At 41.8% G+C, this 27,057-nt stretch overlaps 1 protein-coding gene across 11 annotated transcripts in view; it reads left to right on the forward strand.

Moving 5' to 3' along the window:
- The window catches only part of ppm1ba (protein phosphatase, Mg2+/Mn2+ dependent, 1Ba), a 211,829-nt gene that overhangs the window by 102,590 nt on the left and 82,182 nt on the right, over positions 1-27,057 (forward strand). Inside the window, exons 1-2 of one of the 11 annotated variants that reach the window (XM_059985724.1) lie at positions 18,422-18,495; positions 26,264-26,328. The exons of 7 other annotated variants lie outside the window; for them this stretch is intronic. The gene's annotated coding sequence lies outside the window, so the exon portion shown is untranslated. 3 more of the 11 variants (XM_059985723.1, XM_059985725.1, XM_059985726.1) reach the window with 3 other exon arrangements.

The raw sequence follows: 27,057 nt of genomic DNA on the forward strand, positions 1-27,057 counted from the left end.
GGGGGAGAACATACGGAGACTCCTGACATAATGCCATCCAAGTTCAACTCCAAACTCAGAATGCTCTGAATTGTAATAGCATCACGCTAACTGCTATGCTACTGTGGCTTATAGCTGATAATCTTCAGAATTAAGACCATAAAACATAGGAGCAGAAGTAGGCCATTCATCCCATCAAGTCTGCTCTGCCATTCAATCATGGGCTGAATCAATTCTTCCAGTCATCCCCATTCCCCTGCCTTCTCTCCATACCCTTTGATGTCCTGGCTGATCAAGAACCTGTCTATCTCTACCTTAAATGCATCCAATGACTTGGCCTCCACAGCCACCCGTAGCAACAAATTCCACAGATTTACCACTCTCTGACTAAAGTAATTTCTCCGCATCTCTGTTCTAAATGGACGTCCTTCAATTCTGAGGTCATGGCCTCTTGTCCTCGACTCTCCTACCATGGGAAATAACTTTGCCATATCTAATCTGTTCAGGCCTTTTAACATTGGGAATATTTCTATGAGATCACCTCTCATTCTCCTGACCGCCAGGGCTTACAGCTCAAGAGCTGCCAGACATTCCTCATACGGTAACCCTTTCCTGGAATCAATCTTGTGAATCTACTCTGAACTCTCTCCAATGTCAGTATATCCCTTCTAAAATAAGGAGTCCAAAACTGCACACAATGCTCCAAATGTGGTCTCACAAGTGCCTTACAGAGCCTCAACATCACATCCCTGCTGTTAAATTCTGTATCTCAAGAAATGAATGCCAACATTGCATTCGCTTTCTTTACCACCGACTCAACCTGGAGATTAACCTTTAGGTTATCCTGCAAAAGGACTCCCAAGTCCCTTTGCATCTCTGCGTTTTGAATTCTCTCTCCATCTAAATAATAGTCTGCCCTTTTATTTCTTCCACCACAGTGCATAACCATACACTTTCCAACATTGTATTTCATTTGCCACTTTTGCCCATTCCCCTGAACTAACTAAGTCCCTCTGCAGGCTCTCTGTTTCCCCAACACTACCTGCTCCTCCACCTATCTTTCTATCGTCAGCAAATTTAGCCACAAGTCCATTAATCCCATAGTCCAAGTCATTGACATACATCGTAAAAAGTAGTGGTCCCCACACCGACCCCTGTGGAACTCCACTGGTAACTGGCAGCCAGTCAGAATAGGATCCCTTTATTCCAACTCTGTTTTGCTGGTAATTCCCCTGTAATTCCATGGGCTGTTACCTTGCTAAAGCAGCCTTACGTGCGGCAGCTTGTCAAAAGTCTTCTTGAAATCTAAGTACACCACACCTACTGCATCTCCTTTGTTTACTCAGCTTGTAATTTCCTTAAAAAATTGCAATAGGTTAGTCAGGCAAGGTTTTCTTTTCAGGAAATCATGCTGGCTTTGGCCTGTCTTGTCATGTGCCTCCAGGTACTTTCTAATCTCATCCCTAACAGTCGATTCCAACAACTTCCCAACCACTGATGTCAGGCTAACAGGTCTATAGTTTCTTTTCTGCAGCCTCCCACCTTTCTTAAATAGCAGAGTAACATTTGCATTTTCCCAAACCATGTTGCTATGGAGTTCAAAGGGGTAGTTAATGCCAGAATTCAAGCTCTCTGAATGCAGAAAAACCACATCAGCTTACTACTTAGCTGCCCCACCACCATTCTCTACTTTCTACCATAATATTTATAAGGACGTTCATCACCTGGCAATGCAACCTGGACCAAAAAAGATTTGATAAATATGGAATGTGTTTTTGTATGGAAACAAAAACAATAGTTGAGATAAGCATCAATGTGACTTCCTGCCAGATTTTTAAAATTGATTTGTGGAAAGGCTGGCATCACAGGTTATATTTCTCATAGCAAATTGCCCAAGAGAAGCTGATGTCTTGAATTGATGCCACTCTTTTGCTGAAGATACTTCCACAGTGGTATTGAGAATAAAGTTGCACAAATTAAAAATGTGTCGATGAAGAAAAGGCACTGAAGTTGAAAACCAAGGTGATAGTCTATGTGTAAGTAGTTTGTGGAGTTGGGTAATGTTCTCATGCACCAGCTATCCTTGTGTCTATTTCTTGATCATACTCATCACATGTTTGGGAGGTGCCATTTGAATTTAGGCTCTGCATGTGGATAGTTTGAATTTAAGGGATTCGTGAGCACCAGTAAGTGTTGGTTTGATTAATGGTTGTTACCTTGTGATATACAGGAAGTAACAACCATTAAGCAAACCTATACTTCTGAGTGGTCCTAAAAGATGAGTCATTCTTACTGTGCATGATTCTGTTTGCTTTGAGAAGTACAGTGGTTTGTTTTAGAGGACATATTTGCAGTAAATTTGTGTGTTTGTTCGTATCAATTTAAGAATTTCATTTGTGATTCTGGACGATTCAATCTTTCTAGCTTACTGTTTAATTTTTTCTCATTTACTTTAAGCAGCAAATATCTACCCAGTGCAATAGGGTTCACTGTTGGTTTAGATGTGCAAGTTATATTGGAAATGTGAAATAATACATAATACTTCAAATACTAGTGGATTACACAGCATCTCTGAAGGTAGAAATTGAATCATTGTTTCAGGGTATTGACATTCAGCAGAATATTACCCAAAAATGTGTGAAAAGAAAAACAAAAAAAAAGTGGAAAAATATTAACATATACAGGAGAAAGTATGCAGATATTGAAAATGCAAAGCAACACCCTCAAAATGCTGGAGGAACTCAGCAGTTCAGGCAGCATCTATGGAAATGAATAGAGACTTGTTTCAAGCAGAGACCCTACTTCAGGACTGAGAAAGAAGGGGGAAAGATGCCTAAATAAAAATGTGGGGGGAGGGGAAGGAGGCTAGTTGGAAAGTGATTGGGTGAATCCAGGTGGGTGGGAAAGGTCAAGGGTTGAAGGAGAAATTTGATAGGAGAGTGGACCATAGGAAAAAGGGAAAGAAGAGGGGACCCATGGGGAAGTAATAAGCAGGTGAGAAGAGGTAAAAGGTCAGAGTATTTGAGATTTTTTTAAAAATATCATGGTAACTAGAATTAAATTGATAGGTGCACATCTGGTGTGATTGTGGGTGGCAACTTTCCAAAAAAAAGACAGCCAGTTGTAACCAAATTCTGAGATGCATAGTTTATATTGGGCCCCTGTCAGCTTTGGCTCCACGGTCTTCTAATCAGATAATCACAGGTTCTAACCTTATTTCAGGGATTTGAGTTTGTAATCTCGTACAGTATTCAGTTGTCAAAAGTGTTGTCTTGCAGGTGAGGCATTACCTTAAGATCCCATATGCCGCTGTTGATTATGCATTATCCTGTACTGCTTATCTATGTAAAAGCAGTGATGCCTTCTGGAACTAAGCCATTATTCTCCTCAGTAATGTCAGATTATATAGATATTAATTTATTTGCACTTAATACCTCCTTGTTTGCAAACTGATCACAATATTTCTGAGCATTGTAGTGATTATAAATGTTTCCTGGGATGAACTTTGAATCTAAATTTTCTTTCTTGCTTAAATTAAAACTTTACATTTGATTTTGTGGAAATATCCAAAAGATAAGCACTTTTCTAGAGTTGGCTCTGATAAATGGAATAAATACTTGATGTATTGCAACATACACAAAATGCTAGAGGAATTCAGCAGGTCAGGTTGGAAATGAATAGATAATCGACGTTTCAAACTGAGATCTTTCTTCAGGACTGAGAAGGAAGGGGGAATACGCAAACACGAGGAAATCTGCAGATGCTGAAAATCCAAGCAACACACACAAAATGCTGGTGGAACGCAGCAAGCCAGGCCGTATCTATAGGAAGAAGTACAGTTGACGTTTTGGGCCAAGACCCTTCATCGGGACTAACTGAAAGAAGAGATATTAAGAGATTTGAAAGTGGGGGGGAGGGAGAGATCCAAAATGATAGGAGAAGATCAGAGGGGGTGGGATGAAGCTAAAAGCTGGAAAGTTGATTGGCAAAAGGGATACAGAGCTGGAGAAGGGAAAGGATCATGGGACAGGAGGCCGAAAAAAAAGGAAAGAGAAAGAAAGGAGGAGGGGAGCAGCAGAGGGATCATGGGATTTCTCTAACTTCTGTTAATGCCCCTCCTCCTCTTCTTACCCCATCCCTTATTAATTCCCCCCTTTTTTCCTTCTCCCCCCTCTCCCCCCCCAGCCCTCTCATCCCATGATCCTTTCCCTTCTCCAGCTGTGTATCCCTTTTGTCAATCACCTTTCCAGCTCTTAGCTTCATCCCTCCCCCTCCTGTCTTCTCTTATCATTTCGGATTTCCCCCTCCACTTCCCATTTTCAAATTTCTTACTATCTTTTCTTTCAATTAGTCCTGAAGAAGGGTCTGTGCTCGAAACGTCGACTGTACTTTTATAGATGCTGCCTGGCCTGCTGCATTCCACCAGCATTTTGGAAGGGGGAATTAAAAAGGTGGGGGGAGGGGAAGGAGGCTAGTTGGAAGGTAATAGGTGAAGCCAGATGATTGGGAAAAGTCGAGGGCTAGAGAAGAAGGAGTCTGATAGGAAAGGACAGTTGGACCAGTTGAGAAAGGGAAGAAGGAGGGGACCCAGATCGGGAAGTAATAGACTGGTGAGAAGAGGTAAAAGGTCAGAGTGGGGAAGAAGGCGTGGAATTTGTTTACTGAAAGGAGAACTCGATATTCATGCCATCAGGTTGGAGGCATGAATCGCCACAAGTGGTACCCATTCATTTTAATTCTGATTCCTATTACTGTTCTGATGTCCATAGCCTCCTCCTGTGTCAAGATGAGCCCACATCAGGGTGGAGGAGAACATCTTATATTCCCTCTGGGTAGTGGCGAATGGTGCAGAGGTGCTTGATGAAGTGGTCCCTTAATTACAATGAGACTCGTCAGTGTAGAGGAAGCTGCATAAGGAGCACTGAACACAATAGACAACCTCAACAGATTGTATTGATAAACTATTTCATTATCTATATTGGCTTCTGTCAGCCTTAAACCTTTGGTTGTTTGCTTTATTGGTATCATAGATAATTGTTTCTTGTATTTAATAAATAATCCATGTCTGTTTTCTTTATTGATGTATTTTCTAAATTAACTTGAATTAAATCTTGTGTTTATGATTACTATGCTATCTGAGGGTGGGAGTGTGCTGTCAACAGAATTCTGCCAAAGCTTCGCTGGATTATTAAGTAAGAACACACCCACAGCTAAAATTGAAATTCTGTGCTAAGTGGTATGTACTTATACATGTAACATTTCTCATGTCTCTGCATGTTCTGGTACACGTGGTGAAATATTTACATGTTATTCTTTTAAATTGGATTAAGGTTTTCAGTAGCTTAATGGAGTTGCAATAGAACCATATTGCTGCAGTTTGGCATCATTTCAATTGGGCAAAATTTCAATTGGCCTTTCTTCCCCTATATTCAAATGGTATTTGAAATATGCAGAGCCTATAAATAATTATTAAAGTGGTTGCGTGGAATTTTTAAAAATCTGCTTGCAAGGTCCAATGATAGGATGATAACTGTGTTTGGATAATTGAAGTTCAGTTGGCTATTCTGATTTTTCTGTTGTGAATAAGGTTAAAAAGTGATTCTCTCTATTCACTAAAAACAAAACATTCATATTGCATGTCATGAATTTAGTTTTGATTCTGACATTTCCCCTGTCAGTCCAGTGACTTTTCTGCTGTTGTGTAACTTGAGGCCTCAGGCTTCAGGTTTGCAGCTCAATGCCATTAGTTTTTCTAATGTCACAATAACGATTGAAATTGGGGTGCATTGGCTGAACCATCCTGCAACGTATGGGCTGAAAGCAGTTTGGGTTTTTAATGTATCCCAAAAACATGAAAGATGCAACAGTTTTAGAAAATATGTTAACCTTGTGTGGTTATGCAACCATGGTGGTGTCATCTTGCCTTTAGAATACTTCCTCTTTGGGATGTATATATCCTATGCCTTCCAAATTGCTTCCAGAAATTCCAACCATTGCTGCTCTGTTGTAATCCCTGCCAGTGTTATTTTCCAATAAATTCTGGCCAACTCCTTTTATCATGCCTCTGTAACTCCCTTCACTCCACTGTAATACTGAGACATCTGACTTTAGCCCCTCCTCTAATTTCAGGGTGAATTTAATCATATTATGATCACTTTCCCCTTGGAGTTCTTTTACCTTGTGTCCCCTAATCAATTTTCCCTCCGGGATTATTCCCAAAACATTCCCCTTTGGTGTAAAGCCTCATGGCAGCAGAGGTTTGAGATCAGAGCTTTCCTCCTCCAAAATGAGCTGCCAACCATGGCTGACTGGCCTTATCTGCCCAAAGCGGCCGGTTTTAAAGTGCCAGTAACCTGCCTTTCCCCCATTTCCTGTCAGTAGAAATGGTTCTGCCAGGCTTAATAGTTAGGCCGCACATGAAGGCCTGAAGGTAGTCTTGGTTGTCAGAGGCCATTTGAGATGCATGCCATGAGGAGCATTTGATGGGTAGTGGGAACTTACTTCCCCAGATATGGCAACCTTAAGAAATCCTTTGCATGGTCAACATTGTTTTATTTAGATTTAAGAAGATTACAGCTTAACTAAGGGATCTGAGAAATATCTGATAATGGGAGAACAGTTGAAAGATGTATTCAACTATTTTATATTAAAATTTTTGCGTATTAGCATGCGGTGCTCTACTGGTTTTATCTAAGCAGGTGAAGCTGGGAACACTTATGAATTTTAGCTTTTGATAGCCACTTAGTACTTTTGAGTTGGCCAAATTGCATGAGTTATATATATGCTCTTGCATAGACTACTTGGAGATCTCCACGATATTTTATTTGGATTCAAAAGCTCTTTAGAATTAATTGAAGAATTAATTGAAGATAATTAACTTTGCAACACTTTTAGTTTTGTAAGTATAGTCCTTTGGGCTACTTAAATTTGAATCAAACAGTCAATTGTAAATTTAAAATCTAGTCATTTAATTGGGCTTTTGAACAAAGAGGCCTAGCATTTGCTAGAATCAGTTGCTGTAATGCAAGTGTATATAAAAATGTATAGAAGAGGGAAAAAAAACATATTCTCCTTTGAAGCAGGCTGTAAATTAACAAGAAGTATCAATGAAAATTTTCCTCCCAGTTCCCATTGGCAAAAGATCAAAGTGTGGAAATGTTAATTCAACAGTAGAGTCAAAAGTATTCACAGAACAATTGTATTAATTGAAGCAGTTTGTGTCTCACCTGCGCCAGCATTCTATTGTAACTCAGGGCCTGATATGCAAGGAAGTCTGGGAGACTGAAAGACAAATGAGTATATATTGCTTTGTTGTGTTTCATGTATAAAAGCATGGCTTTAAATTTTAAGCTGTCATGTTTACAAGTAGTATTTGTATTATACAGAGGACTTGTTTATTTTAATGAAAATTATGCTGATACGAATGTAGTTTATTGAGATCACCTAAGCAGGTGACATCTATTAAGGTCTGGAGGGAAAAGAATGCATTCTTGTCTTAATGTTCCACTTTCAGTTGCTTAGCTGTCAGCTCTGTAAGTTGTTAGGTCATTATAGCCATTGGCTGAAGATCAAAATACTCTGTCCTGTTCTGTCCTGAATTGAGAAGTTAATTGGGACACATTGCATTGAAATAGTTAAAAAGGTATAAAAAGACAATCTACCGTTTAACTGAGAAGCAAATTATGCAATGAAATGAAATGTAGAACAAAATACAACTCTATGAATACTACTACAGTACTATAAAACTGTATATTAGTCCCTAATGGTTATCAATGGAAGAACTCATCCAGTGTACACTGCCATGTTCTTTTGATTGACTCTAAATGAATAACATCAGCTCAGATACCTGGTGGAGATAATGGACTGCTGTCACACAATGCAATCAATGATTGCATCCTCCAAATCTTTATATTGACTGCAACTTTGAAATGATTCAAGACAATACCTTCAAATATTTCGATTCCTAATTTGCTGAAGTCATGAAATTGTTTCATTTTTACTCCAAGCTGTTTCTCTGGCATCTGTAAGCCTGAATGCTTGAAACTGCAGTGAGTAAAACAGTTTTGATTTGTCTTGCTCGTTATTTCTCGCCAACTGTCGGTGACAAAAGTCACTTATTTTTTTGAATACAATGCAACTGATGCTGTTTACAAACTGTTCACTCTAAGCATGGTAGTGTCTAATGGCTAGATAAGTGTATGTGACTGACTCTAGTTCAAACCTCAAATAAGAGAAGATCTGCAGTTGCTGGAAATCCAAGCAGCAAACACAAAATGCTGGAGGAACTCAGCAGGCCAGGCAGCATGATTGGAAAAGAGTGCAATCGACATTTTGTGATAAGAGCCTTTGCAGAACTGAGAGAAAAAAAGATGGAGGGAGGAGAGGGAGAAACACAAAGTGATAGGCAAAATCGGGAGGGGCAGGATTGAAGTAAAGAGCTGGGAAGTTGATTGCTGAAAGAGATAAAGGGCTGGAGAAAGGGGAGTGTGATAGGAGAGGACAGAAGACCATGGAAGAAAGAAAAGAAGGAAGCGATGGGTAGGCAAGGAGAGAGGGAAAAGAGGGATGGGGAATGGTGAAGGGGAAGGTGGGTGGCCATTACCAGAAGTTTGAGAAATCTATATTCATGCCATCAGGTTGGAGGCTACCCAGCCGGTATATAAGGTGTTGTTCCTCCAACCTGAATGTGGCTTCATCTTGACAGTAGAGGAGGCCATGGATAGACATATCAGAATGGGAATGGGATGTGGAATTAAAATGTGTGGCCACTGTGAGATCCTACTTTCTCTGGGGTTTGTCTTGTTTTCAACTCTTCTTGTCTTGATGAGGTGCAGATATTGTGAATTTTTTTTAACAGTAGGTTAATTTTGTTAAGTTTTTTGATCCTAAGATTTTTACTTATGGTTTAAGATGTTTGATACAGGGCTAGCAAGTTTAAGTGAAAGTTGTACAGTATATCTAAATGATCAATATTATTTGTTGTGAAATACATCATTAAACCATTTTACCTATATTTGATGATGAGCTTTAAAGTATGCATCGCCATTCAATCTGAAGACTGGAAAGTGAATTAGATCTGTAGTTGCTTGTATTTCCAAACGTAGCCGCTGGCCACTTAAGTACTTTGCTTCGGAAGCTGACAACTGACAAGGCAGTTGTTTATATGGCCCTTGGCAGCTGTAGTATGCATCGTTACTGTTGAGAGAAAAACATTCTGTCGGAATAGATCTCCATTTATAACACAGGGTTTCAAGAGAAATAGGATTTTGAATTAACAGAAAATCATTATATGGATAATTTTCTTAGAATGCAATCTCTCTGCAAAGCAGGCTTTGCCTTGTATTTTGATTTGTTTCTTTTCGCCTCTACCCCTCACTTCTTTAAGCTAGCAATGCTTAATAGACAATTTTTTTCTTGAAACCTATTAGGAGGCCCAGACCATTTCTGTACAGAAGGGATCCTCATGACACTGCTCTGGAATATAACTAATTACAGTAATATTTCTGAAAGATTAAAATTTTAAAACTGTAAACCTTATTCTTGTATGTTAGTCATCCTTGTACATGGTTTACAATTATTTTACATAATTGAAAACATTTTTTACATGATAAAATGTTAAGAAATACCAATCTTTATGAACAAAGACAAAGGCACATTTGCATTACTAAAGTTAAAGAAATACATTAGTACATAGTTTGTGATGTAGCCTCAAAACTAAAATAACAGAAACACTTAACAAGTTGAACAGCCCCTGTGGAAAGTGAAACTGAGTTAACATTTGGGGTTGAAGACCCTGCATCAGATTTGTGGAAAAAAAAATGTTACAGGTTGCAGAGAGGTGGAAAAGACAAAGTGAATTTTTGATGATTCCAGGCCAAGATTACAAATGGTTAAATGGGTTAATGAGGACATTTAGAATGTGATGATACAATTTAATGTACTGTTAAAGTAGGTCTGTGGCCCAGCAAGTTGGACTGTACTAATGGAGAGAGCAAAACTTGAGCCAATGGTAGAAATGGCCTTTGTGAAAGGAATAGAGAAAATAAGTTATCTGAAGTTAAAGAACTTGTTATCAAGTTTGTGAGGCTGCATTTTGTCTAGACTGAAGATAAGATTTTGTTTCTTAAGCAAAATGCAGCCTCAAAAACTTGGTGATAAATTCTTTAACTGCTATCTTGAGGGCATTTTAGGGTGGATAAATCCCCAGGACCTGACGATCTATTCCCTCAGACCTTGTGGGACGTTAGTGCAGAAATTGCAGGGGCCCTAGCAAAGATATTTAAAACATCTTCAGCAACAGGAGAGGTGTCAAAGGATTGGAGGATAGCTAATGTTGTTCCATTACTTAAGAAAGGCTCTAAGAATAAGCTGTGAAATTGAAGGCTGGTGAGCCTGATGTCAGTACTTGGTAAATTATTGGAAGGTATTCTTAGGGACCAGATATATAAGCATTTGGATAGATATGGACGAATTAGAGATTGTCAACATGGCTTTGTGTTTGATGAGTCATGTCTAACCAATCTTGGAGCTTTTTAAGGAAGTTACCAGGTAAGTTGCTGAAGGCAGGGCAGTGGATATTGTCTATATGGACTTTAGCAAAGCCTTTGACAAGATCCCACATGGTATTCAAGATGATGTAGTAAATTGGATTAGGAATTGGCTTTGAGGAAGAAACCAGAGAATGGTAGTAGATGGTTCCCTCTCTGTCTGGAGACTTGTGACTAGTGGAGTGCTGCAGGAATTGGTGCTGGGTCCATTGTTGTTTGTCATTTATATCAATAATCTGGATCATAATGTGGTTAACTGGATCAGCAAATTTCTGGATTACACTAAGATTGGCGGTGTATTGGATAGTGAGGATGACTCCTAAATCTTGCAGTGGGATCTGATGCAGCTGGAAAAAGGTGTTGCCCTTTGGGAGGATAACCCAGAGTAGGGCTTACACAGAGAGTGGTAGGGCACTGAGAAGTGGAATACAGATCCATAATTCCTTGAAAGTGGCATCACAGTTAGATGGTGTAAAGAAAGCTTTTGGCACATTGGCCTTCATAATAAAAGTATTGAGTACAGGAGTTAGGATGTTATGTTGAAATTTTATAAGACATTAGTGAGGTCTAATTTGGAGTATCCTGTGCAATTTTGACCACCTACCTGCAGGAAAGATGTCAAAATGATTGAAAGAGTGCTGAGAGAATTTACAAGGATGTTGCTAGGACATGCAGACCTGAGTCATAGGAAAAGGTTGAATAGGTTTGGACTTTATTCATTACAGCATAGAAGAATGAGGGAAGATTTGATCAAGGTATACAAAATTATGAGGGGTATCGAAAGGATAAATGCAAGCTGGCTTTTTCCACTGAGGTTGTGTGAGACTACAAAAAGATGTCATGGGTTAAGATTAAAAGGTGAAATGTTTAAGGGGAAAGTGAGGGGAACTACTTCATTCAGAGGCTGGTGAGAGTGTGACCAGAGGAAGTGGTGGATTTGGGTTCAGTTTCAACATTTAAAAGATGTTTGAATAGGTACATGGATGGGAGGGGTATGGAGGGTTATGGTCCAGGTGCAGGTCGATGGGACTAGGTCAGGGGTCAGCAACCTTTACCACTGAAAGAGCCACTTGGACCCGTTTCCCACAGAAAAGAAAACACTGGGAGCCGCAAAACCCGCTTGACATTTAAAATGAAATAACACTGCATACAACGTTTTGTTTTGCCTTTATGCTATGTATAAACAAACTATAATGTGTTGCATTTATGAAATTGATGAACTCCTGCAGAGAAAATGAAATTACATTTCTGCATGCAACAAAAACATTTTGAACTCCGAAAAAAAGACGTTGGGTTGAAGGTTACTTTTAAGTAAAATACTGAACGTCTATTTGAGTCCTTCTTGTATTTATGAAAAACGCCAAACTTAAATTTGCCGCCAGCAGCAAACCAAAAATAACGTCAGCCAGCTGTCAACCTGAAAAATAAAAGGACTATTTCACTGAACAATGAAAACATATGAGTATACGTAAAATAATAGGCAATTAAAATATTTATCATACTTGTTCAGGTTGACTCACACCTGACAATGCAGTCGTATTTAGTAGGGATGGATCGATGCTTAGGGGAGTGACCGGGAAGGATAATGTGTTTTTTTCCTCTCTGAACTCACAGAAGCGTTTCCCAAACGATGTTTGCATTGCGATGATTGCAGAATGTAAATACTCCGAATTTATCATGTCGTGACCTTGTTTGAACTCTCTCAAATTGGGGAAGTGAGACAATGTGCCTTTCTGTAAATCTCTGGCAAGCAACGTCAACTTGCGCTCGAATGCCAAAACATCCTCCAACATGTGCAGGGCTGTACGTCCTTACCCCGTTGAAGAGCTGTGTTCAGCGTGTTCAGGTGCGCTGTCATGTCTACCATGAAGTGTAGCTTTTCCAGCCACTCTGGCTGTTCCAGCTCAGGAAAGTTGAGCCCTTTGCTGCCCAGGAAAGTTTTCACTTCTTCCAGACACGCGACAAAGCGTTTCAGCACCTCCCCCCTGGACAACCATCAGACTTTGTTGTGCAGCAGGAGATCAGAATATGCAATTTCCAGCTCGTCCAGTAACAAACGGAATTGACGGTGATTTAAACTTTTTGCCATTATTTTATTGACAATCTGAATGACAACATCCATTACTTCTGTGCATTCCGGAGGAAATGTTTGAGCGCACAGTGCCTCTTGGTGCAAGATGCAGTGAAAAGTCAGCAGCTTTCTGTCCAGCGACTTCTGCAGTAAAGCCACAATTCCCTTGTGCGTTCCCGTCATATTCGGTGCCCCCATCAGTAGCTACTGACACCAGATGGGTGGTCTTTATTCCTTTGGCTCTTAAACAATTCAAGACAGCCTCACAGATGTCCTCCCCCCGTGTTTGGTCTTTTAGAGGTATCAACTCAATCAGTTCTTCCTGTGGCCCGGCAGAGTTTACATACCGGCAGAACAACGCTATTTGTTCAATATCACCTTTGTCTTTAGACTCGTCACAGGCAATCGAGTAGGCCACAGCTGAATTGATGTCTTTAATTTGCTGTCTTGTGATGTCTTCTGCCATTTTTATGGTTCTGTCTTTGACAGTCTTTGCAGAGAGGGGCATATCCCTGATTTTCTGCACAATTTCACTCTTGTTTTTAAAGTCCGTGAATAGATGTTCTGAAATCTTAATGAAAGATTCTTTTATATATTCACCATCTGTAAACTGCTTCCCGTGCCTGACTATTTCCTGAGCGGCAATATAACTGGCGTATGTCGTTGATTTTCCAGACTTCATCCATTTCTGGAAATGATTTTTGCTCAGATCAACCTTCCGCATCAGTTCCGAAACGGCTTTTTTTCTCTCATCTCCATCCGGATATTTTTGAGCAAAGGCTGCGTGTTTATTCTGGAAATGCCTTGCGACATTTGACTTTTTGTTGTTTGCTAGTTTCTCATTGCATATTAAGCATACCGGTAAACCAGTCTCGTCAACAGTGAAAGCAAATGAATCTGTCCACGTATCATTAAACGTTCTGTTTTCTTCAGTCACTTTTCTTTTTTTAGAATTCTCCATAGTTGGCTTACCTTGGATCGAAAAATTAAAGAAATCGCGCACTGGCGGGTGTCAGGTATTGGCAGTGGTGACGTATATTAATAGCGATAAAAACACGTTGTAGCGGTGTGCTCACGCAGTCAGTAAACTGCAGTCGAATAACTTTATTCGAACTAAACAGCCTTGCTTTTAAGCCTCCCTCAACCCAGCCCCCATGGACGCAGATGCTGCAAAAGACGCGTACTCACAAACCCCCGTAGGCTATCTCCCTTAGCCGGAATGCTGGCTAATTGTGAGGAAATGTGTCGCCACACTTAGATTGTACAAGATCACCATAATCTTCAAATTTAGAATTACATTTCAAAAGCTAACAAACTAACATAAAATACATTTTAATTAAATACTGACCAATTATTTCCCAAAGCCACAGGGAGCCGCAGCACAGAGGTGAAAGAGCCACAAATGGCTCGGGAGCCGCAGGTTGCCGACCCCCGGACTAGGTAAATTAATAGACTAGATGGGCCAACGGGCCTATTTCTGTGCTGAGAATGGAATACAGGTTTCCCTCGCCATCTAAAGGTAGAGCGTTCCTATGAAATGGTTCGTAAGCCGGAATGTCGTAAAGTGAAGAAGCAATTACCATTTATTTATATAGGAAAAATTTGCGAGTGTTCCCAGACCCAAAAAAAACCTACCAAATCATTCAAATAATACATAAAACCTACAATAACAGTAACATATAGTAAACACAGGAATGATGATAAATATACAGCCTAAATAAAGTAGAAATACTTTTCTGCAATCATTGCAGCACTGTCCACCATAGCGAAAATCTCACGCAAGTGAAACGCTCTAGGCAGAAACACGCGGCGCAAGCACTCACGGCAGAAGCATTCTCTCCAGTAAACTCTCTGAAACTGTCAAATCATACCAAATAACACATAAAAATCTACAGCCTATACACAGTAGAAATAATGTATGTACAGTATAGTTTCACTTACCGGAATCTGGAAGACAGCAAGCACACTGATGATGGTGTGTTAGGCTGAGTCGTCGGATGATGGGGTGGTGGGAGACTGGGGTGTCATCTCATCGTCATCTGTTTCCATCAGGGCAGGCAGGTCATCTTTTATGTCTGCCTGCCTTGATGTCAAAGGTTGAGGTTCGTCATCTGCTGTGGGTGATGTGGAAGGCTTGAAAAATGACAGTATGCTTGACGGCTTAGCCTCACGCTTTTTTCTATCATAGTTCTTTGTAAGCGCTCAAACCATCCTGCAAATATGCCCTAAACCTATGTACCCTTTCAAAATTAAAGTCGTACTTTTCTACAATCCATTGTAGCGTTGTCAATCGCAGCAAAAATCTCAGGCAGTTGCTTCACGTTCAGTTCCTGGACAACTCCACTTTCGATCCGTTCGCTACTGTGTTTGGTTTTGATTATTATACTTTACTCTTGCAACTGCATCAGCTCTACATCTATCAGTTCTTGGTCATGGGATGACAAAACCTGTTCAACATCATCTTTGTCAACTTCCACAAGCCAAGCTCACTTTGTCCTTACTTCATTCACCACGATCGAAACGCTTAATTATGTCTAGTTTTACGGTAGGTGTAACACCCTTACGAGCTCTTTTAGGCTTTTCGGATACCTTAGAACTCATCTTGCTAATGGATGCACAAAATAACTCTAGATAAAGCACAGGTGCTCACAGGCACGTGTTTAAGCAATGGCGGCGAGAATGCAGTTCCGGGGGAGGAGCTTGGCTGCTCGGGGCACGCCCTGCCTTTTTCATGTGCTGCCTTTTTTCATAACAGTGAAAACACCTTCTGTTAGCGAAAACGGGTAACAGGTCTTTCGTAACAGTGAGGTGTCGTAAACCGAATGTTCAAAAAACGGGGGACACCTGTATTAAGGTGAAAGCTTAACAATAAACACAGCTGCTCTGCAAAAAAGCAATTATCCAATTTGTGTGAGGACACCACATTGTGAATACCAAATGCATTATATTAGCTTGCGTGAAGAGCTAGTGAATTGTTGATTCAGTTGAAGGAACTTTTTGGGTCTCTGGATAATTCTTAAAAGGAAAAAGACAAAAGGTTCTAAAGTTGGCCAGTTCCATCATGGGGAATAGCCTTTCCACCATTGAGAAATTCTATAAAAGGTGATGCCCAAAAAGGTGGCATCCATCCTGGAAGAGCAACAAAGTTGGTTTCAGATCAAAACTCTTTCATCAGAACTGAGACAGAGAAAAAGCTCTTTAAAGTTGTGGAGTGTTTGAGAAGGGACGGATGAAAGAAAATATCTGTCGCATGGTGAGGCCAGAATTGCCATGCGGATAAGCAGTAGATGAAGATATCTGGTTTATTTTGTAAGAGAATTAATACAAGAATGAAATGTAGTGCAGCAGGAGATGCCGAACGATCGAACTGCTAACAGAGGGAGAAAAATTGAGCTAATATTCCAGATAGTTCACTTACAGCAGAATTAATAAGTTCTGATACAGAGAAAAAAGGTTACATTTAATTGTTGAATTCTATATTGATTTTAAAGGCTGAAATGCGCTCAGAAGGAAGATGCGGTTCTTTCCCTTAATTTTGCATTAGGTCAGGAAGCCACAGATAATTTAGGTGGAGTGGGATGAAGAATTAAGTGGCAGCTGAAAGTTACTTCTTCAGACACAACATTTAAATTCCAGAAAGTCATCACCCAATCTCTCTTTGGTTTCTTTGTTGGAGGACATTGAGTACCAAATGCAGTATTGGGAGGAATGCAAATTAATTGTTACTTCAATTAAGATTGTTTCACTTCCTGGATGTTTGGAAGGGAAGAGGTAAAAAGACAGCATTTTCAGTGGAACCTTCTGGCAATCCTTAAAAAAAAAAGTGGCTCAGATTTTTTTCTTCCCATTTAGCATTGTCTGCCTTGCTGGTCATTTCTTATAGCTTTGCATTTCACAGCTTTTATGTTCCTTAAAGTAACTGCTATCATCAACTGGATGACTTCATCTGTGGTAATTTTGACTTTACCCCTGAGATTAAAAGCATTTGGAAATGCTGGGGAAAAACTCCCACGTCACCTGAATCTGGGAACCAAAACCAGTTACCATTTCAGGCTGGCTGTCCTGACTTTTTCCCCAGCATGTTCTGTTTTTATTTCACATTTCCATTATCTATATTTTTAATTTTTACTTACCTCGTTTTTTATCATTTCTCCCACCTCACTCCAATGTGTAACAAATTAGTTTTCTTTCTGTCCCAGTTGTGATAAAGGGTTTATTTCCACAGATGTTGGCTGCTTGCTGAGTGTTTCTAGCATCATCTGTTTTAATTTCAGATTTCCTGTGTAGGCAGTCTTCAATATCCTCTTTAAGAAAATTTTTTAACTTTTGTAATGTTGCAAAACTAGTCGGAAAGAAAAACTCACTTGATCCATAGAATTTATAATGTTTTGAAATGACACCAGACGTTAAATGTTAGCGCCTGATAAATTAAAATAATACAATGTTTCAAAATGACATCAGACGTTTAATGTTAAATACTGTAATGCTGGGAACGTTGAAATACAGTGCAAACTGCAAGTTGTATTTGAAAATATAGGTAAAGTACATTCTGTTTGTTTCTTCACCTTTGCCAGAAACGGTGAAATCTGACACTGAAATATAAATAGCAAATGGAGTCTTAAAATGATTCGTGCACATTTGGTGGCACAGTAATGCGGCTCTGAGCAAGTACAACTGCCCTTTTGCCTCTGTACCCATCCTTGATTCTGGAGAACTGTCACATTGCTGTTCTGAACAGGAGTGTAGACTAGAGCATATAAACTTTTGGAGAAAATGAATTGTGTTACGAGATGCAAGAATGATTGAATTGTATGCTAGCTTCGTTTAGATAATATGAGGTGTCCGGATTAAAGAATTTTTTTATGGAACAGAAACTAGGAATTTGTATTCGGGTAAGAATACTGAATTCATGCAGACTTTTGAATATTTTGAACTGGAGAAGTTTCACGATTGCTCGATGTACTAATAACACGATATTCTGTGGCTTTTTTTATCCAACAATTTTGAGGTTTTATAATTCACCAACTTTTAAATTCAGTACATTTCCTCCGCACGTCCAGGACCATCCAGGTAGTCGGTTATATTATATTGTTCCGGCTGCTACCAACCGGGTAACGGTACCGCACCATTATAGCCAGGACCAACAGGCTCCAGAACAACTTCTTCCACCAGGCCATCAGACTGATTAATTCACACTGACACACTATTTCTAAGCTATATTGACGGTTCTGTTCTACATACTATTTACTATAAATTGCACATTCAGACGGAGACGTAAAGATTTTTACTCGTGTATGTGAAGGATGTAATAAATAAATTCAAATTAGATGTCAACATTTGATGCTGTGTCTGCAGTAAGGAAAGAAGACACGGGCACAAAGAGGGTAAGCGCTGCAGTAACCGATGCTTCTCTTGAAGTTGTCTAATTCGTGGAACTGCTAATAGGGCAACCTTTCTGTTTGACGTGCTTTCATTTTGTTGGAAAATCAAGTCGATTCGATAACTTGGCGGGCGCTAGGACCGCGGTGAAACGCGACTACCGAGCGGGAAATGACGACCTAGGCCGTGATTAAAGCCTGGGCCTTTCCTGCGCCAGTGTCAGTCGCTAAGTTTGGAGCGCGTTAGTTCAACCACGAAGCGACTGCTACCGGGATCGATCGCTTAATTTTTAACAGGGTTCTTCAACGCAGTATATAGTTTGTTTTCTTCTCTTGGGGTGCTGAATGCAACTCGTGTTGGAATCCAGAATTAATCATTTAAAAGGCCCCGAGGTAGGGAGGCGGAGATAAAAGGAGAAGCCAAAAAAGAAATATGTCAGAAAACTGAAACTGGAGGAACGGAGAAGGAAAATCGGGTGTTCCTTGGAGAGAAATTGACCCAGTTAAAGAAAAATATAATGTTAGCGATTTTTGTTTTGTTGGTGTGGGGTGGGGGGGGGGAGTTGGTTGGAGTTTGGGTGAATGGTTTAAGGAGAAAAGTGCTGTCTTTTTATGTAAGCAGATTGTGCATGTGAGGATATGACCAGGCCTTTTTAACGTCCTAAAAAAATCACACTTATTTTGATGACCCAATAATTCACGATACAAAATTTCCAAAAATAGTATAGCAGAGAATTCTCGTTATAGTGCCATCAAATTTCTATTTACATTTGATCCAGCTGTGTCTAAACTGCAGCAATTTAATTAGGAAGGGGAAATCTACTTTATTCCTCCCAAAATATAATTATCATAGAAATGTATCCCAGAATCGTTTGAACTTTAGATTGGGCCTAAAGTAATTTCAAATTTATAGTTCTCACATTGATGTTCTCAGTCTCTTGATTGGATGGACTGTTGAATTACCACTGAATGTTTAATATGCATATTGTGAACAGCCAGAAACTTCTTCCTGAACCATCCTTTCGAGTTTTGATGAATTATTGGAGTTCTATCTTCAAGTTGAACTTGAAGGCAGATTTACAGGATAATAGCAAGATTATTTGTAGCGTGGAGGAGCAGAGAAATTTTGGGGGGTGTGTCTAAAGATCCCTGAAAGTTGCCACTCAAGTTGATAGGGTGGTTCAGAAGGTATATGTCCTTCATTCATCAGGGGATTGAGTTAAAGATCTATGAGGTAATGTTGCAGCTCTAAAATACTCTGGTTAGACTGCACATGGAGTATTGTGTTCAGTTTTGGATGCCTCATTATTGGAAGGATGTGGAAGCTTTAAAGAAAGTGCAGAAGAGATTTAACAGTATACTGCCTGGATTAGAGAGCACATTTTATTAGGATAGGCTGAGTGAGCTGGCTCTTTTTTTCTTTGAAGAGGGGGAGGTTGAGAAGTGACATGACAGAGGTACATATAATGTTAATGGGCATAACTAGTGTGGACATCCAGCAAAGTTGGCACAGGGTGGAAATGAGGTGGGGTGGGGAAATAATCATAATGTGCTTGGAAGAATGTATAGGAGTGATGCCACAGATAGATTTTTTTTTATATACAGTGGTGAGTGCTGCTTCCTGGAGTGGTGGTAGAGGCAGGTACAGTAGGGACATTTATGAGGATCTTGGAGGGTTCTGGGCGATGTTGGACAGAACGGTTAGATTATGTTAAAAGGTCGGTACAACATAGTGTATGAAGGACTTGTACTATGTTGCACTGTTCTACATTCATCAGTGGCATCCTATTCATCTTAAGGTGGCAGGAATGTTAAGGAGTTACATTCTTTCATCTTTGGATTGACTTCTCCTTAGTCAAAAAAACATCAAATAGTCAATCAATAACTTTGAAGTCAAACTATTTATTCCTGAAAGATCTGCAAGCAGTATGGAAAAAGATAATTTGAGTTATTACTCATTTAGGAAAGCTGTTGTCTTTCTCTGGAAGAATTCCAATTTCAGATGGTACCATTTTTGTGTTGACCTGAACGTAAAACTGAGAAATTTATTTAATGTTGTATTCAAAAGTTGCAGCAGTGACAATTCAATATGGTTCTGCAACAATGATTTCATGAACTTAGATAGGATGATCACCTCTAAGGTGTGACCAAAGGTATGTTTCAGAAAGAAGATTAATCATGATTATTTAAGATGTTTTTGTCTCTTAAGGATATAGTAAAACCTGGGATGAATCATATGTGATAAGGTATTGAATGGATTTGTAGCTGGAATTCATTATTTGTTTTAGAAAGGGATTATTACAAATTAAATTGCTAGGGATGAATGGAGTTACATTTCCAGATGGACATTTTATTGATGGCAGTTAAAATTTGTTAAAACTTGATTTAAACTGGCTGTATTGTTTAAATGCAGAAATAAGGCAAGAATGGAGAAAAAGCAGGATGACTCAATTTTCACTTTAATGTAGATTTCTGTATGCAGGCAAGCTTGTTGTGAAGAGCATTTTTCACTGCAGCATGTCCTGGAAACCTCCAGGGAGGAACCATTATAAATGAGGTTAAATGGTTTTTCATATATGAACATTTATCCTTGGTGATCATGATATGATAAGAGTACAACGAGAGTAAGGTTCATTTTCCCAAATGAATCATGTGCGGTGAAGTCAGGTGATAAATTTTAGCCGTCAAACCTATTAAATACTTGTTTATTTTACTGTCTTGGCATTTGTTTCTGATATTTAAATCATTGGTTATTGCAGATTAATTCTCCAATGATTTGCAACTTTTAAATATTCCATAACTAAGTCATATTGTGGGAAGTAACAAAGGATCACCACGTGATATTTTCAGTCAATTACTATTTTAAAGCATACAGCACCAAATGTATGAAGCTATTACTGAATGATGGCATATTTCCAATTAAATCAAATCATACATGTTTCAAGGAACATTTGTATTGGATGTGATGAAAAATGAAGAGAATATAAAAACTGCATTGTAGTGAACATATATTCGGCTGGTAATAACCAAGGACACTGATGATATTCAGCAGGTCAGGTAGCATCTGTGGAGAGTGAAACAGCATTAACTTTCATTTTAGTGATCCTTCATCAGAAATGGGTTCATACTATTATCTGTAGAATATATTGCAATGAAAGATTATACTGTAGCGACCCACTTCCTGCGCAGGCGAACCGGCTCACAAATAGCCAGTGCGTTGGGAGAGACTTTGGTAATGCACCTCTGACATCATTTCCGCCTGGAGAGGGCGGGTGCTAGGGATTAAATGCCAGTGCCGCGAAGTTTGAATAAACTAGTCTCGAAACGACTTACCGACTGCGTGTCGACTCTAGCTCTGTATGTAGTACATTGCTATATTGGTGACCTCAATGGTCCAAACGGGATTTGGACCAAAGATGACCAACTCTTCATCTGTTCACGCAGTTTTGCTAAAACTGCCCGCTTTCTGGACGCTGCAACCACGCGTGTGGTTTAGCCAAGCAGAAGCCCAGTTCCAGTTTCGGCAGATATCCTCTGATTCCACATGTTACTACCACGTGGTGAGCGCCCTTGACCAGGAGACGGCCGCCCAGGTTGCAGATTTCATACAGTTGCCCCCGGAAGAAGGCAAATATGAAGCATTCAAAGCGCTGCTCATTGGGACCTTTGGCCTCTCGCGAGAGCGGGGTGCCCGCCTGCTTCACCTGGATGGTTTGGGAGACAGGCTGCCGTCAGCATTGATGAACGAGATGCTGGCCCTGGCTGACGGACGCAAGCCCTGCCTCATGTTTGAGCAAGCGTTCCTAGAGTGACTGCCGGAGGACATACATCTGCTGCTGGCCGACGCAGATTTCAGCGACCCTCGGAAGGTGGCGGCCCAGGCAGACGTGCTGTGGCAAGCCAAGAGAGAAAGCGTGGCGTCCGTCCGTCAGATTACCAGGCCACGCGCCCAACAGCAAACCAGACCAGGCCCGGCAGGGGGGTGCACACAACACAGAGGCAGGAGTGAGGAGGACAGTGAACAGTGGTGTTTCTGCCACCAGCGGCAGGGCACAGAAGCCAGCCGTTGTCAACCGCCCTGCCAGGGCCAGCAGCCGCTAATGACTATGGCTCTTGTACGACTGGGACAAACAGTCGGGACGCCACTTCTTGGTTGACACTGGAGCGGAAATCAGCGTCTTGCCCCCGACGGGGTACGACACCCGCAACAGGAAGCCAGGACCCACCCTAAGGGCCGCAAACGGCAGCACGATACGGACCTATGGCACCCGCACAGTGCAGCTGCAGTTCGGCGTCAGCCGGTTCACATGGGACTTCATACTGGCTGCGGTGGCCCAACCACTCCTGGGGGCGGACCTTGCGAGTTCACAGCCTGCTGGTCGACCTGCAAGGGCAAAGACTGGTACATGCCGAGACTTTCCAGACGTTCCCCTGGGTGAAGCCAAGTTGCTGGCCCCACACCTGGACTCCATCACGCTGTCGGACAACGAATTCACAAGAATCTTGGTGGACTTTCCATTGATTCTGGCCCTGCAGTTCATGACAGCCATGCCCAGACACTGGGTTCAGCACCACATCCCGACCAAGGGACCACCCCTCCACGCCCGCGCACGAAGGCTCCCCCCGGAAAAGCTCCGCCTGATGGAGGAGTTCAAGAGGATGGAGGAATTGGGGATCATACAGAGGTCCGACAGCCCTTGGGCCTCCCCCCTGCACATGGTGCCCAAAGCAGCCGGGGGTTGGAGACTGTGCGGTGACTACCGCAGACTGAACGAGGCTCCCATTCCAGACCGCTACCCTGTGCCGCACATACAGGACTTTGCAGCAAACCTGCACGGGGCAAGAATCTTTTCCAAAGTAGACCTCGTCCAGGGATACCATCAAATCCCAGTGCACCCTGAAGACATCCCCAAAACAGCACATCACCCCGTTCAGCCTGTTCAAGTTCCTCCGAATGCCATTCGGCCTGAAGAATGCCGCACAGACGTTCCAGTGGTAATGGATGAGTTGGGACATGACCTGGACTTTGTGTTCATCTATTTGGACGACATCCTTATAGCCAGCAGTAGTTGCCAGGAGCATCTGTCCCACCTCCGCCAGCTCTACTTCCGCCTGAGTGATTTCGGCCTCAGGATCAACCTGGCCAAATACCAGTTCGGTCTCGATACCATTGACTTCCTGGGCCACAGGATTACCAAAGATGGGGCAACACCTCTGCCTGCCAAGGTAGACACGATCTGCTACTTGCCCGGCCCAACACGGTCAAAGGCCTGCAGGAGTTTGTTGGTATGGTGAACTTCTACCACCATTTCCTCCCCTCAGCAGCCCGTATCATGTGCCCTTTGTACACCCTGATGTCGGGTAAAGGCAAGGACATTACCTGGGATGAGGAGGCTGCGGTCGCTTTCGTTAAAGCCAAGGAAGCCTTGGCAGATGCCGCCATGCTGGTGCACCCCAGAATGGACGTTCCAACTGCTCTTGCGGTGGACACATCCGACGCAGCAGTCGGTGGGGTGCTGGAGCAGCTCATCAAGGGGCGCTGGCAACCCCTGGCGTTCTTCAGCAAGCACCTACGACCACTCGAACTCAAGTACAGTGCTCTCGACCAGGAGGTGTTGGCACTATATCTGGCAATCAGGCATTTCAGGTACTTCGTAGAAGGCAGGCCGTTCACCGCGTTCACGGACCACAAACCGTTGACCTTAGCATTCACGAAGGTGTCCGATCCCTGGTCGTCTTGCCAGCAGCGACATCTGTCCTACACATCGGAGTACATGATGGACATCCAGCATGTCTTGGGAAAGGACAATGTCGTGGCGGAAGCACTCTCCAGACCAGCTGTCCAGGCCCTGTCCCTGGGGGTGAACTATGCAGCACTAGCGGAGGCACAGCAGGCAGACGACGAGATGCCCAGCTACAGGACTGCAGTCTCGGGTTTGCAGCTGCAGAACTTTCTCATAGGCCCAGGTGAGAGGACCCTCCTGTGCGACGTGGCTACCAGCCAACCTTGTCCCATCGTCCCGACAGTCTGGAGGCGGCGAGTTTTCAACTCCATACACGGTTTGGCACACCCATCTATCAGGACAACTGTCCAGCTGGTCTCCAGCAAGTTCACGTGGCACGGACTTCGCAAGCAGGTCAGTGAATGGGCCAGAACGTGTGCGCAGTGCCGAACAGCCAAGGTGCAGCGGCACACTGAAGCCCCGCTGCAGCAGTTTGAATCCACGCACCGGAGGTTCAACCACATTCATGTGGATATTGTGGGCCCCCTACCAGTGTCCCGAGGAGCACGGTACCTCCTAACTATGGTAGACTGGTTCACGAGGTGGCCAGAGGCGGTCCTGCTCACCGACACATCTGCCGATTCCTGTGCCTGAGCACTGATTACAACCTGGGTAGCGCGTTTCGGGGTACCGGCCCACATCACCTCTGACAGAGGTGCCCAGTTCACTTCCAGCCTGTGGTCGGCTGTGGCCAGCCTGTTGGGAATGCAGCTACACCACACTACTGCCTACCACCCACAGTCGAACGGACTAGTGGAATGCTTCCACCGTCACTTGAAGTCAGCTCTCATGGCCTGCCTGAGAGGACCTAACTGGGTGGACGAGCTTCCTTGGGTCCTGCTTGGAATTTGCACAGTGCCCAAAGAGGATCTGCACGCCTCGTCGGCTGAGTTGGTGTACAGCGCACCCCTGGCCATCCCAGGAGAGTTCATACCAGCCCCAAGCGGGCAAGAGGAAGAAGCCGCAGCAGTCCTGGACCGACTACGCGAAAGGCTCGGCAACCTGGCCCCCGTGCCGACTTCACAGCACGGACGGACGCCAACCCATGTACCAAAGACCTACAGGACTGTAAGTGTGTGTTTGTACGAAGGGGTGGACACCTGGCACCGCTACAGCGGCTGTATGAGGGGCTGTTCAAGGTGATCAACAACAACGGGTAAACGTACGTTCTAGACATTGGGGGGGAAGAGGAAGTTTTCACGGTGGACCGACTCAAACCAGCCTATGTGGCCTTGGTGCAGCTGGTCAAGATTCAGGCACAGCGGCGCAGCGGCAGACCTCCCAAACAGAGGTTGATGTGGACATTGGGGGGGTGTATCGCTGGTTCTACGGGGTGGTGGGGGGGGGGGGGGTTATGTGGCGACCCACTTTCTGCACAGGCGAACCGGCTCACAAATAGCCAGCGCGAGGGTGGAGACTTTGGTGATGCACCTCTGACGTCATTTCCACTTGGAGAGGGCAGGCGCTGGGGATTAAATGCCAGCGCTGCGAAGTTTGAATAAACTAGTCTCGAAACAACTTACCCACTGCGTGTCGTCTCTAGCTCTGTATGTAGTGCATCGCTACAATACCCAGTAATCCCACTTTGTAATCTAAAGGTGACAAATATGATATTTTAACACTAGCATGGAACTATTCAGTATTTACTGGTAAGATGCAAAGAATGCACAATTAAAAATGGAAATGGTCAACACTTGCTGACATCTAATCTTGATGTTCTCCACTATGCATTTATTTTTATCTTTTTTGGCATATGGTGTTTTCACTTTGTTATCAATTGTAGTTAGTACATTTTATCCCTCCCCATTGTCCCATTGAATTTGAAGTCCTGCTGACTAATTATTTGAGGTTTTTCTTTCTTTATTTCTTCAACCCATATTCACCTGTTAGTCATGTCTTCTGTCTTAGTTATTTTCTTGAAATTGCCCCACCCTCCCCTCCAGTTTTTAAATAGTATTTCCTCTTTTCCCATAATGTTTAAGAAAAGAGCTGTTGTAGATACCTTGTTGATGACAAACTCAAATTTCCTGCCCAAGGACTTCTCTATGTACCTATGTACAAAACAGGTTGTTATATGTATTATTTGACTATTCATTCCATTGCAGAGAACTCTAACTTTGTACTCGTCTGGGATTGGCTGATTTGACCATTTGGAAAGAAAAACATGCATTTACATTCTCCGACAGGGACACTAATACCAATTAAAGTTTTACAACTTTTGACCTAATTTGGAACAAGAACTCATACGCTTGTGCTATATGTATTTTGGTAGTTTTTTTTTTAAAAGGTCATTTTGATATTGCAAATAAGATGGCATTGATCCTTCCGTCATAGAATCTTTAAAGTTGTTGAGAAACTTAAGTGCAGGAGTGCAAAAAAAGAGTGCTGAAGCAGTTGGGCAAATGCCATATACTGGGTGAATCTTAAATGTGGCAAGCATTTACGAATACAGAGTATTGTAGCTGAAAAATATTTATAAATATACATTTCTGATTTGTGTTTTAGCCTTTTACTTGCTGACAGAATTATCGACCAGATCCCTGATTCGGAACTGTGCAGAAGAATAACAGGTGAATAAGGAAATGTGCAGAGAATGTATGCAGATGAATAAGATTCATCCAACTGTTGTTTTCTCTGTAAGAATAAAAATAACAGTCCACATTTCTACTGTTCTGTGGTGGTTATGGAAAATACTTATCTGTGTCTAGTTTTTGTGAAACAAGAGCACGTGACAAATGTTAATGCCTTCAGCGTGTGATTTCTTTTCAATGATCTCATCTTCCCTGTATTTACTTCTGTGTGAATCTTTGCCTTGTCTTTTGTACGGCATGTGCGTATTTTGCTTGTTACTCAAACTCGTCAGTAGGAACATGAGTTAACAATGTGTAACAAATAACTGAAGTTAGACATGTTATGTAGCTTATACTATTTTTCTGAAAATGCGTAAATAGATTATATTTATATTTTGAACAAACATTTTTGCATGTGCAGGCAGCCCCTATTTTATTTGGCTGGGGTACTGGGTTCCGAGAAAGTAGTTCATATGATGATTGAAGTCACAGCATCTATGCGTGCCAAGAAACTTAATTTAAAATTTGTTTTTTTTTCCACTTGAATTCTGTTTGGATGAATTTTATTCTGTATCTCATTTTTGGGTAGTTGACTTTTGAATTCTGTAAAAGCAGATTTTGTAATCTCATGTACAAAAGACTTGTCTCTTTCATTATCTGAATGTACAGGAGTTGTGTAAAGAAAATTGATAAGTTTTTCAAGTTTTGATAGTATTATTTGTTTGTTAG

This window comes from Hypanus sabinus, chromosome 12, assembly GCF_030144855.1.
Source record: "Hypanus sabinus isolate sHypSab1 chromosome 12, sHypSab1.hap1, whole genome shotgun sequence".
NCBI classification, from domain to species: Eukaryota; Metazoa; Chordata; class Chondrichthyes; order Myliobatiformes; family Dasyatidae; genus Hypanus; species Hypanus sabinus.